We start from the raw sequence: 23,271 nt of genomic DNA on the forward strand, positions 1-23,271 counted from the left end.
AATACTTCAAGTTGGGGGTGTTGATGTGGCGTGATTTTACACCACAATCGATGCTTTTTAACTATAAGTTTTACTTGTTTTTAAGCAAGTCTATGTCATTTTACGTAGTTTTTGTCATGTTTCAGGTAATACGAGGTCCCTAGAGCCTAAGTATGGAAAACAAGCAAAAAAGTTGCAAAACTGGAAATAACTGGAGGTTCTGGAAATTATTGGCGAAATATTGCTCTGCGCGATCGCGCAGTAAGTTCACGCGTTCGCGGTCACGCGCGTCCGTGACTCTGCGCGAACGCGCAGTAAGTTCACGCGTTCGCGGTCACGCGCGTCCGTGACTCTACGCGATCGCGATACTTCTTCACGCGTTCGCGATAAATAAATTTAGTAATTCCACGCGATGGCGCAGTTACGTGGCGCGATCGCACTGAAGGTTTTTCAGCAATTTTCGACCAGAACTTGGGATTTGACGACTTCTTCCATTCCAGTTCATATAAATAGAAAATTAGGGTAAAACATCAGATATCTTTGGCAGCTCCCACAAGTTGGAAGCTAGGGTTCCTACAAAAATTGTTCTTTCTTCTTGGTGATAATTAAGATTGACACTCTTGTTGTGCTTATTTATTCATTTGCATTGTTCTTAATCAAGTAAGTTTTTGCTATTTTAATTATTCTTGTTCTTGAATGTTTTCAAGGGATTAGCTAACCTTTGAACTCGCCCATTTACTTTGTTTGAAACTCGGAAGAGGAAAAACGGAGTTGGGATAGGATAATTAACATGAATTTGGGGCGTTAACCCTCATCTAATGGAAATTGACCTAGGAATAGGCAATACCAATTGTAGCCATATTCGGGTGTTCTTAATGCACCTAATTGCTTGAGGGATCTTCAAATGGGTAGTCTAGTTAATCTTCGGAAGAAGTTAATTTAGAGTCATTATCCGAGGCTAAATAACATAAACTTGCTATTATTTACAATTCGTGAAATAGATTGGATCGTTACTTGAGAAGTAGTTTCCCTCCTTCTATTCTTGTTGCCATTGATCAATTTACTTGCTTTCTAGATTAGAATTTATATTTCCATATTTTATAAAAACCTTATCAAAAACCACCATTGATGCGTTCGGGCATAACTATTATTAGTGATAATTCCTAATCTGCTTAAATCACCTACATATTGTTCTCTGTGAGATTCGACCCCAACCTTGTTGGGTTACTATATTTGACAACGTCCGCGTTATACCATTAATAGGTGTAATTTGAGCGTATCACTACTCTCATCCCGAATCCCGTGATACATATGAGTGGCGTTTAATTGAGTAGTGTATCCTTTTATGGAGTGTGATCTGTACGCCTAAGAACAATAGTATGGATATGTGTTATAGGTGAAATTTTATGTGTTACCCATACCTAAATATAGTCTATACTTGAGTATACATGAAGTACCCTTAGATACATCTGGCACTTTGTACGTCTTTTGGTATGCCTTTGGTGTATCGCTAAATGGCAGATGATATAGTAATATGTACCAGTCATGGTTGTTGCTTTTCTTTTTACGTATTCAAAGTATAGGCCTTGTAAATCCTCACTACCCTAATCCTTTCTTTCATTTTTTTGTCACATGACCACCGCATACGAGTCCAAGGGATTCGTCTTCCGCATTCGGAGTTGGGCCAAGACCCAGCGAACTATCAGTTCCCTCCCTGTCCGCAGCCAGTGAAAAATAGAAAAAAAAAAAAAAAAAAACAAAGCTCTGGGCTAAAGCCCAATGCAGATTGCAACAGCTTTTGTTTTTTAAAATGGGTTGAGCCCATTTTAAATTATCTATTCCTCTAGTTATTTTGTGCATATTAATTGTATTATGCAACTAACTCTTTGTTTGTTTTTGTTTCTTAGTTTAGAAGGATACTAATGAATTAGTGATTTAGTTTTAATATGATGGGTAGTTAATAAAAAAGGGTAACATTAGTTCCATAAGTTTCATTCCCTTTTTATGTTAGAAATTATTTATAGTATTTATTTTAATAGAATAATTGATTTTCAAAATAGCATGACTACATATTATTGAGTTAAAAGAATCATGTTTTATGCTCACTATCCCAGAAATTCCAAAACGTCACTAATATGCAAATATAAGTTCAAATACGTTCTGTGAACGATTTTTCAAAGTTTATTCAATGATACACTTCTTTTAGCCAAGTATAACTAATATAAAAGAAAGAAAACTCGTACCCCATCCATCACATTTTAAAGAAAATAAGTTTATGCATTTTTACATCACCATATTGATATAATACAAAATTTTGTCTAAATTTCACATTTTGCTTAAAGGTTGTAGGCGAGTCGTTATATTTTTGCAAGTCTTATTTTCAAAAACATTATTACATTTCCCTTCAAGGCTTTAGCATGCCCAAGTTTTATTTTAAATAGCTTTTAAATTCTTCTTTCATGCAATACATCATATTTTCTACAAGTATTATTTCAAATGACATCATCATTACTTTCATTTAAAGTCTTAGCGACATTTATAAGTCCTATTTTTAAATGACATCATCATTACTTTCATTTAAAGAGCATTATATTTACTCTCAATTAATTAACCTAAGTTTGGTCGGATAACCGTAAGTTAACGGATTCTAAAGGATGCCTAACCCCTTCCCTTTAGGATAATATAGAGCCCTTACCTAGAATCATATTGGTTAAGCAGACTATTAATTGAGGTTTAGTTCAAACTTGGCGACTCCGCTGGGGACTTCTAGGTTCTTAACCATAACAACTTAGGTTAATAATTAATTAATTAGACGTTTTGGGTTTATTTATTTATTTATTTATTTTTATTTGCCTTTATTGTTGCTTTTATTTCTTATGTGTTTTTAAGTGGTTGTTTTATTATGTGAAAATTTTCTATGCAACAATATGTTACTGCTTTCCTTAAAATGACATTTCGTTCATATTTCCTCTACTCCTGGAAAATTCACACAAATTCACACACTTAAAGCGGCTTCGCAGTTTGCGCCCGTGCACCACTAAATTACCCCTTTAGTTGGATTGGTCTAGTGGATTTAGTCGATCGGCGGTGCAGTCGACGGCCACGAACTTTCCACTCCCAAGTTGTCCGCTTGGGGGAGCCTTGTGTCATAGGAAAACCACTCTTAATCTACCTAGGTAGAGCGAAAACCAAAACCTTGTAAGGACATGCATCATTTTAAACCTAGGCGGCTTAATAACCTTGGTGTATTAAGTTCATTAGTCAACCTTACCAAATGTCCAAATGAGTCTATGACTCTACGTGACACTATTTACTATCTATGTGCATTATTTGAAGGACAAATATGTGGAATATGTGGACCAAGGACTCTATAGATAAATATTTCAGGAAAAACTGACATTTTGTTGCAGGTTGTCGTGGAGCATTCAATTAATACCCGAGGGTTGAAGACAACTAATAGAAATTAGTGGAGATGGAATATTAGATATCTTAGATTAACTTTGAATTGTATTATTAAGCTGGCATGTAATAAAATTTTTTATTTTTAGAAGAGTTGTGGAATGATACATAAAAGACATGTTTGTCCTTCAAATGTTCGTTAGGCCTACCTCTGGCATAAAGAGGTCCCTTGCATTATAGAACGCGATGTATTATGTGCAATAATGTGTTTACATGCAATAATATGTCCTTATCGTATACTGATTCATTTTCTTTTTCTTTTTCTTGTTTTATCTTTTTTCTTTTTAAACTTATTTTCAAAACAAAAAGGTTGACTTGTGCTAAAAGGGGAACTGGCGGAGCATCCATATTTCACACGGTCTAGAGCCGAGAAATCAGACTCTGACTCATCACTAATCACCTGGTTAACCAAAAAGACTCGTTCTAAAATGAAGCAAAGTTTGATCAATGCAACCACTTCATCTGAGCCGTCTCTTAGTTTACCGATCACGAGTGATCCCACATCCTCTAATGAACCAGAAACACATTTGGAGATCATTGCTCGTCTGGAGCGACGAGTTGCTGATTTAAGCCACGTGGTACTTCAAAATCGGTCATTTTCTCAAACTCCGCCACATATGACTCCATATCATGGGGTTCGTTAGACTTTGCCTATGCCATTTTCTCAAACCAAGCAAGCTATTTTACCTCTTCTCGACCAGCTCATTCCGAATCAGGCGCCCACCTCATAATGCGGGTATTTTTAAATTTCAATTTAGGCAACCCACATAGGGTTCGGCCCTCCCTTTTATTAAAAACGAAACTCGAAAGTTCTTATTTTGATCACGAACTACGTCTGGCCTAATTCCTTTGGGATACATAGGCAACCCGAGGCGGGTTCGGCCCTTTTACCTTTAATTTTTCAATATCTTCGGTTTGTTCAAACCATTTTAGTTCCTATAAGATACATAAGGATTTTCATATAAGATTTTGGTCTTCCCACTGTTTAAATTCATATGTCTTAGTATCTTGAAACTGGGACAAATTTTTGAAATCGGTCAAATCGCTTCAAAAAAAAAAAAACTTTCATTATAAGTTGTCACTTTTCAATTATTTAGAACCAAGTGTCTCCAGGACTAGAAACTGGGACAATTTTAGAAGTAGCATAAAAGTAGTCTTAAATATTCAACAATTTTAAATAAAGTCTGTTTCATATCTTTCTAGAAATGTTGATAAATTCGAATTCGAGTCTTCATGATCATTTCATCTGTTAAATCCATTAAGTATTTCCCTTTGAAGTCATCAAAATCTCATGACTCTTATTTTGCAAAATACACTTTTATAACTGAAACTCCCCGGCAAGGCAAATATGGAATGAGGCATCGAAGAACGTGGACGCGACCGAAACAAGGATCAATTCAAGGGCAAGTTCCCCGACATGCACAAGTCAACCAATTTTCTCTTAAACTCACAATTTTTCTTTGATGAGACAGGTTTAATCAACATTAACGCAGTGCATATTTGACTCATCTTAAAATTTAAATTATGGACATGATCAAAGAGTTAGCTTTCTGCAAAATGCAAATATTCTTCAACGTGGACGCAAAGGTAGCTTGTGTTGAACGGTGGACGTCGTTCCACTCGTCATGAAATTTTGATCGCAGCAGTGGACACAAATTTATCTTCTCAACCAAGGGCTGTGAGCATAATTCTTTCAAACCCAGCTATTTATGTATTCTTATCACTAACAGTTGTTCTAGCTCGTGGCATTTCTCGATGGATCAAATACACATAATCGGGGATTTAACCTTCTTCAAAGTGGATACTGACCTTGGTCACCTGTTATTGGTTAGAATTCCTCAATTTTGTCATCACTTTATACATATTTATTTATTTCAAGTCGCTAACAAGTTCTTTTAGAATGTGGGATTTTAAGATAACAAGATCGAGATCTTACGTCGTGTATTAAATCGTGGGGATAATTATAGATTTAACTTCCGTCACAAACGGGACATGGATTAGGATGGGGATATAAATGTGGATACCTTTCTACAATACTATTTTTTTTTAGTGGACGCGGATTTACATTTACATTGTGGATGTGGACGTGGAAGTAAAAGTAGATTCATATCGTGGAAACGAATGTGGATTCATATGAACATTGTGGACGTGGAAGTGGAGGTGGATTTTTTTTTTTGCACCATATAATACGGACGTGGAAGTAGAAGTGGACTTATTTTTCGAAAGTAGAAGTGGATATATTTTTTTGTGCCGTATAATACGGACGTGGAAGTGGATATATTTTTTGCACCATATAATACGGACGTGGAAGTAGAAGTGAATTTATTTTTTGTACCGTATAATACGGACGTGGGAGTGGAGGTGGATTTATTTTTTGCACCGTATAATATAGATGTGGAAGTAGAAGTGGATTTATTTTTCGCACCGTATAATACGGACGTGGAAGTAGAAGTGGATTTATTTTTTGTACCGTATAATACGAACGTGGAAGTAGAAGTGGATTTATTTTTTGCACCATATAATACGGACGTGGATTTAATTTCAATTCAGGCACCCACCATATAATGCGGGTATTTCCAAATTTCAATTCAGGCACCCACCTTATAATGCGGGTATTTCAAATTTCAATCCAGGCACCCACCTTATAATGCGGGTATTTCAAATTTCTATTCAGGCACCCACCTTATTATGCGGGTATTTCAAATTTCCAGTTCAGGTAACCACCTTTTAATGCGGGTATTTTAATTTCAGTTCAGGCGCCCACCTTCTAATGCGGGTATTTTATATTTCAATTCAGGCACCCACCTTATAATGCGGGTATTTCAAATTTCAATTCAGGCACCCACCTTATAATGCGGGTATTTCAAATTTCGATTCAGGCACCCACCTTATAATGCGGGTATTTTAAATTTCAGTCCAGGCACCCACCTTATAATGCGGGTATTTCAAATTTCAATCCAGGCACCCACCTTATAATGCGGGTATTTCAAATTTCAATCCAGACACCCACCTTATAATGCGGGTATTTTAAATTTCAGTCCAGGCACCCACCTTATAATGCGGGTATTTCAAATTTCAATCCAGGCACCCACCTTATAATGCGGGTATTTCAAATTTCTATTCAGGCACCCACCTTATAATGCGGGTATTTCAAATTTCAGTCCAGACACCCACCTTATAATGCGGGTATTTCAAATTCCAATTCGGAAGTGGATGTGGATTTATATTATGTACAATGAAAGTGGATGTAGATTTATATTTCCTTAAAGTAAAGTGGATGTGGATTTAGCTCTTGTCAAGGTGGATATCTATGTCGACTTAATTCCTCTTCAAGTGGAAGCCATAAATTTAATTCATCTCCAAAGTATATTGTGGATTCAACTTTCGAAACAGGGGTTGCAAGTGTAAACTTCTCCAACCCTGTCTTATTTACACATATATTTCTTTATTGCTAACAATTGTTTTAGCTGGTGGCTTTGGACAATATCGAATTTGGCATCACACATCAACTCGTGGAACTATTTCTTCGACAGCGAACTGGGGCAATTTGTCGGGAAGGATAATCAGACTTCCCGACACGGGTCAAAGATCTACCTCGAACACTCGTCTCTAATCACAAGTATTCTTTTACATTCCAGCAATTCAATTTTCAGAATTCTCAAATTCTATCATAATACCCAGTGTCATCATAATTCAACACTGGGACAATATTTTGCAAGATTCGCGCCAATCGGGGTTCATTAGTCATAAGGTGTCGTAGTTGTCCCAGAACTACACTCGACCTGATTCTCGTGCAACCCGAGATATGTAGGCAACTAAGAGGCCGGAGTTCGGTCATAATCCTCTCAAGTTTCCGTTAGCCGGGACAAAATAGGCTATTGAGTCAACGTCTTTGCCCGACCACTTTTTTCATCATTACCGGGCAAAGAGGGACAAGTTGTTGACACCCAATTTTGTCCCGCCTCTCCTCCGAAATACCTATTTACGCTTCTAATATTTTTGGAAAATAAAAAATAAATATTATATTTTACTATAATTATTAGCCTCTTATCAATACCGGCGTTTCACTATTCTATTACCACACTGATTATTATTATTATTATTATTATTATTATTATTATTATTATTATTATTATTATTATTATTATTATTATTATTATTACTATTATTATCATTTTCGGCATTTTACCAGCTTACGCACACGCATCGCATTTATCTTTGCATAATTAAATAATAGTGTTTATTTACTGTGGATTTTCGAAATATTATTACACGGCTATTACAACGCCATTTTTTATCTGAGCACTAATAATTGCATATTTTATATTAAGTAATATTTTAACACAAGTTATTTAAATAGGTCTTTTATTTAAATATAGTAGCCCAATCAACTCATATTATTTTCGGACCAATTCACAAAAAACAGTCCATATTTTAATTTACCTGACACCATTTTAATTTACCAGCCCATTTTAATGCCCAATCCATATTTTAATTGTCCAGCCCACACCAATACCCGACCCGATTTGGCCCATTCTTTTAACCTAAAATCCCCCCCCCCTTCTTTTCTTTTTTCTCCTTCGTCCGCCGCCCTCCCCTGTCTCTCTTTCCTCCCTCTTCGCTCCTCCTCTCTTTCGCCTCTTCTCCACTCCCCCCCACTTGTTCCTGTTCCCCACTCATCTGCCACATCCACTTCCATCTTCCCACTACGCTCCTCTGCCATCCACTCCCTTTTGTTCCCCATGTTTCTGCCACTCCCATTCCACCCTGTCCCCCGCTCCTCTCTCTTTCTTCAACACAAAAACCCTAGAATATCCCGATAAATAGTTGGGGGAATGGAAGGGAAAGAGGGGATTTTTTTGATTCAGGAGACTACCCAAAGAAATAGATGATTTTTGGATTTGGTAAAAAACCCCTAGAACCTGGAGGATTTTTGGATTGGGAAAACCCCCCCAAGAACCTAGAGGATTTTTGATCAGTGAAAGCCCCCAAAGAAACTGGAGTATTTTTCGATCCCTCAAGAACTAGGTCTTCTTTTTTTCAGTCACAAAAATTCCCAAAATATTGAGTTCTTCAGCTTCGAATACCTCTAAAAATACCAGTCCCTAATCCCACGAGGTTCCCTTTAAAATATCAGTTTTTCATTTTCTAGATATCGCCTCAAGCATTAAATTCTCTTTTGTTTTGCTTTAATATTTGTTTGAATCCGAGCGCGTGCAAGTTCGGATTTAGTGGTGTTCGAGGATAAATCGAGACTCCGCGCCTCACTTCGCTGCACTCGGAAAAGGTAAATAACTTCCCTTTTAGTTGGTTCAGTTTCGGTCTGGTATTTGACAGATGTTTGTGTGTTCGTATATGTTATTTGTCACAGTTGGTTTATTTTCAGTTTAATAGCATGGTAGTCTTAGGTGTGTTCGCATCTAGCTAACTTTGTCTCGGGTTAATAATTAGGATATCTAGAGACTTATGTTTATTTCAGGGTTTAATTTCCAGTTCAGTAGTTAACAGAGTTTAGTTGTTTATGTATCGATTCAATCCAGCTAATTTCAATATTTATGTGTTCGTAAGAGTTTACCCGAAGATAATTACGCCAACTAGTGATAGCATATGATAAGTCAAATTTGCAGCACGATCCTGTGTGCTTAAATAACGATTTAAAGCAAGATCCAAGTTATCTAGATTGGGTCTGATAGCTTTTAAAGCATTTATTATGGATATGCAGATGAAGATGTTTAAATTTAGATATGTGTCAATATGGTAAACTGTTGAGCTTGGGTATGGAGTTTGTTAATTTGAGAACTTAGTATGTATACATGAACTACAATAGATATGGTAAAATAAGTTAGACCTCTCTATGTGGCTAACAATATCTATCGACAACTATCGCATTGCCTACTACTGTTTTGAAAATGACAAGTATCCCACGCATTATAACATGCCTGTTTGCTTACTCGAAACAACGATGAATTTGATCTAGCTTCAACTGTTATGTCCCTGGACTGTTTTGTGAGAGGAGTTGTTGGGGTTGTCTGTATGATACAGTTTGTTGCATTTTGTTGGGTTGGTTAAATGGAGGTTTAGGTGCCAAAAGGTCAAAACTCAAAGAATGTTTTGTCAATGTTTTGCGATAAATTAAACCAGCTCGACAGGGTAGGTATTAAGATAAACCAGTGCTATACATCCTAAGTGTGAAAAGGTCTGGTGACTGTTGCCCCTATATTCGCGATATAAAATGGCTTGTGGTGTTGATTTATATAGGTCATGAAAACTGGCGGTCGTTTACTACAAGAATGGGAAACATCATGCATACCTGAGGGTATACCTGATATATGCATGAGTTATTTATTCTGGAAATTGAAACTGTTTTGCTTTATTTGTTTCTTCTGCTGCTTGGACACGTTATTGGGCCTGCATTTGTTTTCCTTTAACTGCTTTGTTGTGTATTGGCTACTGCCCATTTTATCTACTTTTTTTTGCCTGTTATCAGTTTGGCTGTAGCTTCTGTTTTGGGCTGGATATTTTCCTTCGCATAGGATAATTACCTTTGAGTTTTCCACGCATGATGATCGCATAAAATTATGTCATGTTTAACCCCTTTCCTTTCCCTGGCTGTTCTTCTATTCCTTCTGATCATCTGGTGCATGCTACTCTCATCCCGAATCCCGTGATACATATGAGTGGCGTTTTATTGAGTAGTGTATCCTTTTATGGAGTGTGATCTGTACGCCTAAGAACAATAGTATGGATATGTGTTATAGGTGAAATTTTATGTGTTACCCATACCTAAATAAAGTCTATACTTGAGTATACATGAAGTACCCTTAGATACATCTGGCACTTTGTACGTCTTTTGGTATGCCTTTGGTGTATCGCTAAATGGTAGATGATATAGTAATATGTACCAGTCATGGTTGTTGCTTTTCTTTTTACGTATTCAAAGTATAGGCCTTGTAAATCCTCACTACCCTAATCCTTTCTTTCATTTTTTTGTCACATGACCACCGCATACGAGTCCAAGGGATTCGTCTTCCGCATTCGGAGTTGGGCCAAGACCCAGCGAAATATCAGTTCCCTCCCTGTCCGCAGCCAGTGAAAAATAGAAAAAAAAAAAAAAACAAAGCTCTGGGCTAAAGCCCAATGCAGATTGCAGCAACTTTTGTTCTTTAAAATGGGTTGAGCCCATTTTAAATTATCTATTCCTCTAGTTATTTTATGCATATTAATTGTATTATGCAACTAACTCTTTGTTTTTTTTTTTTTCTTAGTTTAGAAGGATACTAATGAATTAGTGATTTAGTTTTAATATGATGGGTAGTTAATAAAAAAGGGTAACATTAGTTCCATAAGTTTCATTCCCTTTTTATGTTAGAAATTATTTATAGTATTTATTTTAATAGAATAATTGATTTTCAAAATAGCATGACTACATATTATTGAGTTAAAAGAATCATGTTTTATGCTCACTATCCCAGAAATTCCAAAACGTCACTAATATGCAAATATAAGTTCAAATACGTTCTGTGAACGATTTTTCAAAGTTTATTCAATGATACACTTCTTTTAGCCAAGTATAACTAATATAAAAGAAAGAAAACTCGTACCCCATCCATCACATTTTAAAGAAAATAAGTTTATGCATTTTTACATCACCATATTGATATAATACAAAATTTTGTCTAAAGTTCACATTTTGCTTAAAGGTTGTAGGCGAGTCGTTATATTTTTGCAAGTCTTATTTTCAAAAACATTATTACATTTCCCTTCAAGGCTTTAGCATGCCCAAGTTTTATTTTAAATAGCTTTTAAATTCTTCTTTCATGCCATACATCATATTTTCTACAAGTATTATTTCAAATGACATCATCATTACTTTCATTTAAAGTCTTAGCGACATTTATAAGTCCTATTTTTAAAAAAATGCCATTTTAAGTTTTCTTTTATATTATATTTTATGTAAATCTTATTTTTCACTAATATTATTTTCCTTTTAAAATTTTAGCAACATTTGTGAACCATTTTAAAATTTGAGCATTATATTTACTCTCAATTAATTAACCTAAGTTTGGTCGGATAACCGTAAGTTAACGGATTCTAAAGGATGCCTAACCCCTTCCCTTTAGGATAATATAGAGCCCTTACCTAGAATCATATTGGTTAAGCAGACTATTAATTGAGGTTTAGTTCTAACTTTGCCTTAGTTAACCTCTAGGGGTGTCCTAATTCACCGTTAAATTAATTAGGTGGCGACTCCTTAAATAAAACATTTAGGAATCACCAATATGTTGTACTCCTAATTCAACCCGGTTAAAATGGAGTATAACAATTATCACACCGATCCGATATGGATGGGCAGTTTACATATTTATGCATATATGATATGATGATGACTATGAGTAAGCCAGCATGCATCACCCCCTTTTCCATTTGACAGTCAGATACAGATGTTCCTTATTGATGCTTCCTTTACTTCATTGATGTGATATTATTGTTTATGCCTCTCATACTCAGTACAATGTTCGTACTGACGTCCATTTTCTTTGGACGCTGTGTTCATGCCCACAGGTAGACATTGAGGTGATCTTGCTCCAGACTCGTAGGAGCTGTTAGCTGCTTGAGAGCACTCCATTGTTCCGGAGGTGCTTATGGTTATCCTTTTTGTGTACATGTATGTTTTGGGCACGACGGGGTCCTGTCTCGTACATATGTCTAGTACTCTAGTAGAGGCTCGTAGATACGCAGTGTGGGTAAAACGGTCTCACGAGGTTGCTACCATGCTATTTCAATGACCAAAAGGCTTGTGCATATAAAAGTATTTATATTTTCGAATGAAAGATGATTTTCTTATAACTTGAGTATGATTTTGATAAAAGGACTTTCAATAAGAATGATAAGCAGTAGAATGAGGGGTGCTCGGTGGATCGCCCTGGGTACCCGTCGCGGCCCCTGGTCCGGTCGTGACATCTCTACACGTGACACGTGTTACCTAATTGTTTATTTAGGATGATAAGCAACTGGGCTACTAACCCGGGCTAAAAAAGACGCAGACGGCATTTGGGATTTGATAGCCAAAGCCCAATAACTAAAGTCAGCGACCCACTTAAATAAATAAAAGGACCTGAACCTTTCATTCCACTACCCTTAAAGAACCTTGACATTGTTCAATCGGAGGAACGACGGATCTTCCCATTTCGCCTCTTCAAGTTACAAGTTCGCCCATTGCACCAACCATTGTGAAACTTCTCTATTTCTTCGCTTCTCTACCCTACGATCCAGCACTACAATGGGTTCAGTCAAGACCCTACTATCATTAGCACAATATGGTGGATCTTGAGATGCAAAAATCTGATCCGCAATCTTCTTTTTGAGTTGCGAAACGTGAAAAATTGGATTAATTTTGGATCCTTGTGGTAGCTTGAGTTCATATGCAACTGGACTGATCTTTTTTACAACCTCGTTCGGACCGAAATACCTCGCTGAAAACTTTAAATTTTGGCGAATAGCGACCGAGCTGTGACTGTAAGGTTGTAATTTAAAAAATACCCAGTCACCCACTTCGAATTTCGTTCAATTCTTTGGTTATCTGCGAAGTGTTTCATTCTATTCTACGCTTTGATTAGATTATCCTTTAAAACTTTACCCATTAATTGCCGATCTCTAAGTACTTGATCCACTGTGTCTAGCTTGGTTTAAGAAATGAGTTCAAAGGTCGGTTGAGGCGGATCGTAGCCGTACAAGGCTTTGAATGGGTACATTTTCAAAGAACTGTGGTAATTTGAATTGTATCAGAACTCCATCTGGGCTAACCATTTGCTCCATTCTGCTGGTTTATGACCCGTCATACATCTCAGGTATGTTTCCAAACATCGATTTAGCCTCTCCGATTTTCCATCTGTTTGCGGGTGATAGGAAGAGCTTGGTTTTAGTTGAACTTGTAACCCTTTGAACAGCTCCCTCCAAAAGTTGCTAACAAAAATTGGGTCACGATCTGAAACTATAGAACTAGGTAGCCCATGTAATTTACAAACTTTATCAAGGAATAACTGGGCGATTTGTGAAGCAGTGTAAGGGTGGGTTAAGGCAAAGAAATGGAAATTTTTAGTAAATATGTCGATTACCACCAAGATTAAATATTTTCCTCTTGATTTGGGCAGAACACAGATGAAATCCATGGCAACATGTTCCTAGGCCCTCTTTGGGATAGGTAATGGCTGTAATAATCTTGGGTAAGAAACATTTTCTTACTCTCTGATTTGTTTCTTTAGCAAACTTCGCACTCTCTGATTTGTTTCTTCATGTCTTGTAATAAGCTAGGCCAGTAAAATGTGTTTCTGATACGTTGTTGAGTATGCAAGACTCCTGAATGTCCTCCCCATAGGGTGGAGTAAAGATTAGAGATTAGCTTTTGTCTCACACTCTCACTTGACCCTTATTTCCTACACAAACACGTCCCTGCTGTCGAAGAATTCCTTGCGGTAATTTGACATCAGAACTGGAGTTTGGATTTAGATTGAGTTGAGTAATGAGGTTTTGAGCTTGATGATCACCTTCATAGCTCTTAATCACCTCTAAAACCCAGCTTGGTTACACCATAGTAATACCACCACATGCTCCTTCCTCAAACTTTCTCGACAAAGCATTAGCTGCTACGTTTTCTACCCCTTTTCTAAACTGGATCTCGTAGTTGAGGCCCAACAATTTCCTGACACCTTTATGTTGTAATGATGTAGTTATCCACTGATCCTTAAGAAACTTGAGGCTGAAACGGTCTGTTTTGATCACAAAATGGTTTGGTTGTAAATAATGGCGCCATTTTTCAACTGCATATAGTAAGGCTATTAATTCTTTTTTCGTATGTAGACAAACCCAAGTGTTTTGGGCTTAGTGATTGACTGATGTAAGCAATGGGCCTTCCACCTTGGGCCAAAACTGCCCCAATACCTTTTCAACTAGCATCAACCTCCGCAACAAAAGGCATGATGAAATTTGGCAAAGCGAAGACAGGAGCTTGAACCATTGCTTGTTTAAGATCCTCAAATGTAGTTGAAGCTTCCTCATTCCAGTAAAAGCTTCTTTTCGTTAGCAAATTAGTTAAAGTCTTAATAATGGATGCAAAACCTTTAATTAATTGATGATAATAGCACGTAAGGCCCAAGAACCCTCTCAACTCCTTAATTTTCTTTGGCGTGGCCCAACTGAGCATAGCTTAAACCTTAGCTTTACCAGTACTAACCCTATTATTTGAGATTACATGCCCAAGATAATCAATTTGTGGTTGAGCGAAACTGCATTTAGAATAAATCTTCAAACTGGCCCAATAACTTTAAGACCTCTACTGGGACTATTTCTGGTTCACTTAAGTCTCCCATCATTGACAATTGGGCCATATAGTTACATTGCCCGTTTGCAAAAGTCTGGTGATTTTCTTGGCATCCACATCCGTAATTGGGTTTGATTCATTGTGGCCCAATAAATGCACAACGCTACCGTCTTTAATAAATGTGACACTTAGGGGCTTAATGTGTAACACAATAGGATCCACGATATGTATCTAATCCATGCCAAGTACTATATCGCAACCACCAACCTTTAACAATTTAATGTTGAAAGTGAATTTGAGGTCCTGCATTTTCCATTTGAATTATGGACTAAATCTGTCAGTCCATACATGTTGACCATTAACAACCTTAACCTTCATGGGCCTGGATAGAAATTCAATTGCTTCAGCAATGATCTTAACCAATTGTGGGCCCACAAAGCTATGGGTGGATCCACTATCCACTAACACCATGAATTTATGTTTCTTGGTCTGGCCCATAAGCTTAATGGTTGAAATACCCTCTGTATGGCCCATAATAGCGTTCATGGAGACTTCTCATTGATCATGTTCCTCCACCTTTTCCTCCGTAATCTCTTCAGGAAACACTTCCTCTGCATCACAATAAATCTCCCCTTCTATGGCATTAACTGTTTTGGGCTTACATTGCTAGCCCGGATGGTATTTGTCTAAGCATTTGTAGCAAAGATTTTTGGCCCTCATTCTTCCAGGGACATTCTCTTAGGGCCAAGGTTTCGGATGGTGACAACATTTGGGCTTTTAATCATGGTAGGATAAGTGTTGGCCTGAGAAGTTTGGTTATGGTACTTAGGAAACCATTGGGAATACATTTATTGGTAAAGGGCTTTAATTGATTGTTCATAGAGCTTGGCACAACTGTCGGCCTCCATTAATGATTTGGGGTTAGCGTATTCTACTAATGGCATGATATCCGGTTTAAGGCCACCAATAAAACATTCCAAGAAATACTTTTAACTTAACGATGGATTATTTAAGGAAATTTGACAACGTAATTCCTCAAACCACCTTTGATAAATTTATACCTCAGTAGTTTGTGATAAATGTTTAAATTCCGACGAGACCCCTACATGCCTGTAATTACCAAATCGTTGGCAAACATCCACACAAAATTTGGCCCAAGATACACAGTCACCTCGGTCCAAGACATATCTTTCAAACCAATTATCTGCGAAATCTTTTAAATGTATTCCCATACATATCATTTTTACATCATCAGAAATTTGATACAACTCAAAAAATTTATTGCAGCAGCGAACCCAACTGCGAGGATTGTTTTCACTAAACTCGGGAAATTTAAGTTTAGCCAGAGGGAGTTTCCATTGGCGTATATGGATAGGGTTGGCTGAAAGGCTGCGATAAGGGAAATGGGTTAGGGTTGGGCTGGTATGGTTGAAAAATTGGGCCGGTGGACGAAAATGGAGTAGTATGTGGTATGGAAACATTTGGATAGCCAAAAGGTGAAGAGAATATAACAGTGCTAGGGGGAGTAAAAGATACTGCTGCTGGGTTTAATGGTTGGAAAGGAAAACAATATGTTTGGTTAGGGTTCGAAGCAAAGGTTGTGCGCATAGGATAAGGAAGAGGGTTAGAAGTTTGAGTCGTTGCTCGTACCATGGGAGGGTTGCTCATAGAAGGCTGTAAATAAAAGGACCCGACCCTTACATAATTCATATTTGTAGTTATTAACTTTTTCTTCTTTTTTTTCTTTTTAATTTTAGCAAATAACGATAAAAGAACTCCAATTAATTGAATATTTTTCTGTAGAACGGAAAAACCTTTTCAACTTCACGTAATCATTTACCAATTATTCTAGATATGGAAATATTTCTTAGAAAATAGATTGGTGATGATTGAAATTGGTTCGAACCGATTCAAACAACTGAGAAATTGATGAAGATCACTTGGTTCACCTTTAATTTTATGTATGCCAGTGTGACACATTATATATACATAGTTATACACTGTTATTCATGATTATACAAAACATATACATAAGGTTGTATAAAAGATGTATAATAATGTATAAAAGTGTATATACACCATTTACATCATATTATACATAGTTATACATTGTTATTCATGACTATACAAAACATATGCATAATTCATACACTGCATATACAATGTGTGTGTGTGTATGTATATATAATACATAAGGGTATATATGGAATGTATAATGATGTATAAAAGTGTATATACTCTAATATGTATCATATTATACAGATTCTAAAAATGAAAAATAAAAAAGTGAAGAGGGTTCTATGGTAGGAGCTCGGGCAAGAAGTTAAAATAGAGTTGGTTTCACTAAACTCAATATAAACATATGTTGGTTACTCTAGATGTAAAATTTTATTGGGCTATAAACATTGCAAACTGTTTGCTTGGAATGTAGATGTGTGTAAGTATCCCATTCTTTTCCATTATCCTACTAAATTTGTGAGAATTTATTATAATTGATAGAGAAAAACTGAATTATTGTTCATCGATTTTTTTTTTCATATAACAAACTAAGTAAATTGAACTGAAAGGAACCAAAATTCATCGAACCAATCCAATGTACACCTCTTATTTGGTCTTTGTTGTAGATAATGGTTCCCACGTGACCTTCAATTTCTGGGTCCGACTCTATTCAAGCCCATGTATACTCCTACTCGCATAATTTACAAACAATAGCCAAAGATAATATCATCTAGTGCCAAAAATATTCAATTCCAATGAAACCGAAAAAATAATAATTAGATTTTCAAAGTTTACTCCCTCGGAGACATTCACAACTCTAGAACCATCAATCTTTCGACCAAATTTAGAGTTGGTGTTGAGTTCTACTTATAGTGAGCCAGTTGTTTTGTTCCTGCTATGATCATAGAGTTTTCCAACTTTCTTTGTTGTATTTTCTTCTGCCTTTGTATCATTCAGATACGATTAAATTGTACTTTCATTCCTAATAGCTCATGATTAGTAATATTAGTTTCTGGGATATTGTGTTAGACTGTCGTTATGTATAAGACGATTTATTTTGATTTGTGTTATTTTCTTACTTAGAGTTGATATTTCTTGGCTTTCAATGATTTTGTGTTGCGGTTGGTTTGTTTGACGGGTAAAAATTAGATACTATTGCGGCTTAGTGAAATTGGATCATCACAGGAGACACCTATTACCTAATGAGAAGGGAAAGGAAAGGGAAATGGGACAATGAAAATTAAACCCACATTTATTGGGAAACACTCCAATTGATTTCTAGATTATAATTGTTGGTCGTGAGCATTTTCTTCTTTGCTCTTTTAAATAGTAGTAGCAAAATTGCAATCGAGTATTAAATACTTAAAAACATTATCTATATATAATATAAAATTAGGCACAGACAAAGTAATATGACGCTTTTTCTATGGACAAGAAACACAATTATCTTTTTTTTTTTTTTTTTGCCTTTTTTGGACCTTTTTCCTCATTTATGTGCTATGTAAAAAAAAGCTTAAAGGCCATTCCTTTAACTCTTTTAATTATCTTTCTTAATTATGTTAAATATTCTATGTTTAAAACTAAGAAAAATCAGATTTTCAACTATCTTAATTATAATGAAAAACTCAAAAGTCCCTCATTTGATTCTCTTATCATATTTAGCACAACGGAATAACAAAGAAAAATAAAGTCTGATAAAGTAAATAGGGGTACGTTTTTCTTAAACCCACGTAAGTATAGCAGTTAAATATCATTTGCAGTTTATCTTATTTTTCTTTTAAAAATTTTTCTCTCCTTTATTTGCTTTAAAATTTTCACCTCCATAACTCATATTTAATTTCTATTCAATTTATACTCTTAATGATATTCATAACTCACATGCTTTTTATATTCATAACCCCCAAATATTTAGAGCCTTTTTGGAAAGCCACAAGGGAATTGGAATTGGGGGTAATTGCGTGTAATTAGTTAATTACACAGTTTTGACATGTTTGTTTGACCAGGTAATTACCAAGTTATAGGGGAATTGGGTGTAATTACACTTGTGGGGGGGGGGGGGGGGGGGGGCTAAGAATTTGGTGTAATTACATCATGTAATTACATGACAGTTTTTTAATTTCTTATTTTGTTATTTATTTTAATTTATTTTGTATTTCTTATTTTAATTTCTTCTCTTTTAAGATTATTTTTTATTTTTATTATTTAATTTCTTTTTGGTTTTTACTTTTTTTTTAAATTTTTAAAATATATTTTCTTACATATTTATCTTTCATTTTATTTATTCTCATTTTTCAATCTTTACTTCTTGTGATTCCATGTAATTGCTCGTATTGTTATTATTTCTTATTTATTTTTCTTTATTTCTTCATTTAACATAACTGTGTTATTACAGTTTTTGAAACTACACCTCCTAATATTAGAAAAATGAGTCGTTAACAAACTTGACATATAACGAGTGATGTCATTAAAGTATAATTTCGTTGTTGAATGAGGTTACAGACTTATGTTTTCCTTTTTCTTTTGAATGATATTTACTTCAGTTATGTTGGAACTTATTTTATGTTATGTTGGAATTTGAAATAAGCGTATTATGTTTAAAAACTGGGTTTTGAATTTATGTTTTATTTGCAGTTCCAATTAATTTGCTTTAGTAATATTGACTTGTTATTTCACATTACATGCCGTTCATTTTTCTGTTAGACCCCGTATTTTATACGTCGAGTTATTCGCGAAGGAATCGATGTGAGATAGAAACCTCGGATTTTTAATTTCTAAACTAGAACTAATCGGTTATAAATTTCACTTAGTATAAAAAAATGTTATTGGAGATTAGGAATTACTTAATTGTGGTGTTAAGTAAAAATTTGTGACAATAAGGAGCCAACAAGAGCAACAACGTCCAAGGTAAAAAGGATGACTCAAAGTCATCTAAAATAAGGCAAATGGAAGACATACAAATGTGCAATTAAATGTTGATTCATCCACTACATTTTCAATATATTGTGGACAATAAAATACACTTATAATCAAGTGTGAAATTCGGCCAAGGGCTGAAAATTTGAGGAGGAAAAAGTTGAAGCCTACAATTGAATATTTGGGCATCCACTACTTTATGAAAGTATACATTATTTTAGGAGGACATAACATGGTGGAGGGATCACTTCACATTAAATATTGCTCATCCATCTTGGCATGATTACAATAGACAAAGGGTGGTGTATGAATCATTCAACACACATGAGATTGTCTTGTAAAAAAATTGAAAAGAAAGAAGAAGGGAGAGACAAAGGGGTTCGGCCAAGAGGCCTATGGCCGAAAGTTGTGAGAAAAATATTGAGTTTTGGTGTAAAGTTAATGGAGTGAATCATGGTCATGATGGAGCATTTGTTGTGTCCAACTTGTAGGCATTATAGTGAACCAAATAATAACTAAGGAAATCAGAAAATACATTCATTTCAACTACACAACACAAAGAAAGAAAAACCTAAATCTAGAGAGAGAAGCATTCGGCCACCTTGGTTGATTTTTGAGCCCTTTGAGTCTTGATCCAAAAATTATTTTCCAAGGTGTTTCAACCCTTTAGAAGGTCCCTAAAACGTGAAGATAGTCTTTGGAGCAACAAGAACCATTTTCATCTCAAGTCACCAACTCTAGCCAAGTAGAGAAGTCAAGTTGTCAAGGTAAGATCTAACTTTCTTTTCCATGCATTAAGGGTGATGTAGATGAGTAGATATAAGTTGTATGTATGAAATAAGGTGTGATGATGTTGGAACATGATAGTAACCATGAGGTTATATGTGTTGATGTTGAAGTATGGTTGTAACTTGAAGAACATGAATCGCATGCATAAAATCATGAATGTTGGTGTTGGAATGTTGTTGTGACCGAGGGGACTGTTTTGGTGGAATTAATGAACTAATTTTCTTTAATAAATATGGATGTTACTATCATAGATCTCATGGTAAAAAGAATGAAAAGAATTGGAAGGTTAAAGGTGAAGTTGTGTTAGTATGAAAATAAAGTGAATCTATGATTTTATGTGAAGTGATGTTGAAGCATGTTGAAACCGTGTGTGGACTGTTTTGTGAGGAAGTTAGTGAACTGTTTTTACTTGATATTTTGATTGTTATTATCATGAAATTTATGATGGAAATGAAGGTGTTTAATGATTGGAGTTGAAACTAAAGTCGTTTGAGAATTGTTGTAAGGATTATAGAAATGACGATATAGCGTAGTTGCGTATGAATTGATGTTGTACTTGTCGTGTGGATAGCTGGTCATAACTTACTGAAATTATATGAAAATAAGACATGAAATGATGTGTAAAAATTGTATGTGGTTGGCTTAGTATGTTCGTAAACGTTTGCAAGAATTCCGAACATTGTTATGTTGTCGGTTAGGTACTGTTTTGGATGTGTTGTTGGTTAGGGACTGTTTTGGACTCGTGTTTTCATTAAGTTGGAAAGACTAATTATAATTTAAGAGTATACATCATATTGTATGTTGGATGGGCTGTTATAAGTTGTTACATGCAGACGTTAAGGCTACAAACTATTAGAAGTAACTTGAGAATGTAGTAGCCGTATGTGAATCGTTATTGCATGTTGTGAATGTGGGCTGTTTGGAATATTGTGTGGGCTGTCCGGATTGATATTGAACATATAATTATTGATGTTGGGCTGGTTATATGTACTTGGTTTGGATACAAGAGTAAACGTCGCCTAAACATCTAGAAAGGAGTTACTAACGTTAGAATACATTTTGAATCTCCCCGTAACTTAAACGTAGTTGTTGGCATCTTAATATAGGTTGAAGTATTATTGGGCAGCGTATACATATTGTGTGACGAATAAACGCTAAATGTATGTGAAACTAACCCTTCTTTCTTTTTGGCATGATCGTTGTGAAATGAATATACGATATATATACGATTCCAAAGGAAACTCCTATTCCTAGAGCCACTAGGATGGCTATTGATTTTTGATTCCCATAACTTATGTTTTGATTCATCTATATTAATGTGTACACATGATTTCAAAGATTCATTTTGATATAATCCACAGGGACATCCGAAAGGTATATGAGATGACTATTATTTTAAATTGCGAACGATGGTTCGTGTTGACTATTCTATTGAGTCTTTAAAAATGTTTTGAATTGCATATAGTTTCTCACTACTCTGCTCGTGCATATCTCAATATATCTTTCACCGAGTCCTGGGCCGGGTATGTTATCGTGCACACTTTCACTGTATTGTTCACCGAGTCCCTCATTAAAGGGTCGGGTACAATATATATACATATGTATATTATGAAGTTATGCTGTGTTATGAAGTTATGCTGTGATATGAAGTTATGCTGTGTTACGGAGTTATGCTGTGTTACGGAGATATGTTGTGTTACGGAGATATATATTATATTCTGAAGTTATGCTGTGTTATGGCGCCAGAGACGGGGTGGCGACCATGTTCACCGAGTCCCATAATGGGGCCGGATATGATATATGATATTGACATGCATGATTTATGTTTCGAAAACAAGTACTTGGTATTCTGGTTATTGTACTCATTTTCTGTACTTTTTATTTCAATTATGATTCCGTTTTCTGTATTTCATGCTTTACATGCTCGGTACATATTCCGTACTGACCCTCTTTCTTCGGGGGGCTGCGTTTCATGCCCGCAGGTGCAGACATTCGCTTTGGTGATCCGACAGCTTAAGATTTCCCCTCTGCTATTTGGAGAACTCCATTGTTCTGGAGTCCAGAATTTGGTACAAATCCTTCTCGGATATATATTTATATGCCTATGTGGACTAAGGGTACGACGGGGCCCTGTCCCGTCATATGTTACGTTACTGTTGATACTCTTAGAGGTCTGTGGACATATGTGTGGGTTGTGTATGGGTTCTGTTCAGCTGTGTCTATACGATGTGTTGTGGTATGATGTTCGTATATGATGGCGGCCTTGTCGGCTTGCATATGATATTATTATATGATGGCAGCCTTGTCGGCTTGCATTTATATGAATATTTATATGACAGTTCTGACACCATGGTTTGGTCGTTATAAGATCCATATTGAGTTTGATGTGAAATGAACATATAGCTAAAGAGTATGTATACGTGTGTCCATGTCGGACACCAGTCACGGCTTACGGGGTTGGGTCGTGACATTTTTAATTAGAATTGATAGATTATTTCTTTATCAAACATTTAAATAATGTCATGGAATTATATTTAAAAATATTAATCTTTTTCTCAAACATGCGTCTATGATATTCTTACAAAATGTATGCTTTTAGTTTTTATAATTAATTAAATTAAAATATTATTAATATAAAAAATATATATAAATTATTTTTACAATATTAGTTACAATATATGATTATTAATTAATATATTTTCAAGAAACAATGTGTATCTTAAATATCTAATTTAGTATTGTTTACCTCGGATTCGGATAATCAATTAAATTTGTGAGTGGGTATAGGATATGTGCTTGGATCTTGACGTGTATTT

The 23,271-nt window shown here is 35.5% G+C and overlaps 1 long non-coding RNA gene across 2 annotated transcripts; it reads left to right on the forward strand.

The window, feature by feature from the left end:
• The first annotated feature begins 12,545 nt into the window (after nucleotides 1-12,545).
• LOC132603351 (uncharacterized) lies at nucleotides 12,546-22,840 on the forward strand. 2 transcript variants are annotated; one of them, XR_009568178.1, is made up of 4 exons: nucleotides 12,546-12,959; nucleotides 13,119-13,286; nucleotides 13,590-13,661; nucleotides 22,438-22,840. It is a non-coding gene; the product is annotated as an uncharacterized LOC132603351 (long non-coding RNA). The 2 variants fall into 2 exon arrangements; XR_009568177.1 differs by having other exon boundaries at nucleotides 12,548-13,286.
• Nucleotides 22,841-23,271: the final 431 nt, after the last annotated feature.

The sequence above is a fragment of the Lycium barbarum genome, chromosome 7 (genome assembly GCF_019175385.1).
Source record: "Lycium barbarum isolate Lr01 chromosome 7, ASM1917538v2, whole genome shotgun sequence".
Lineage (NCBI taxonomy): Eukaryota > Viridiplantae > Streptophyta > Magnoliopsida > Solanales > Solanaceae > Lycium > Lycium barbarum.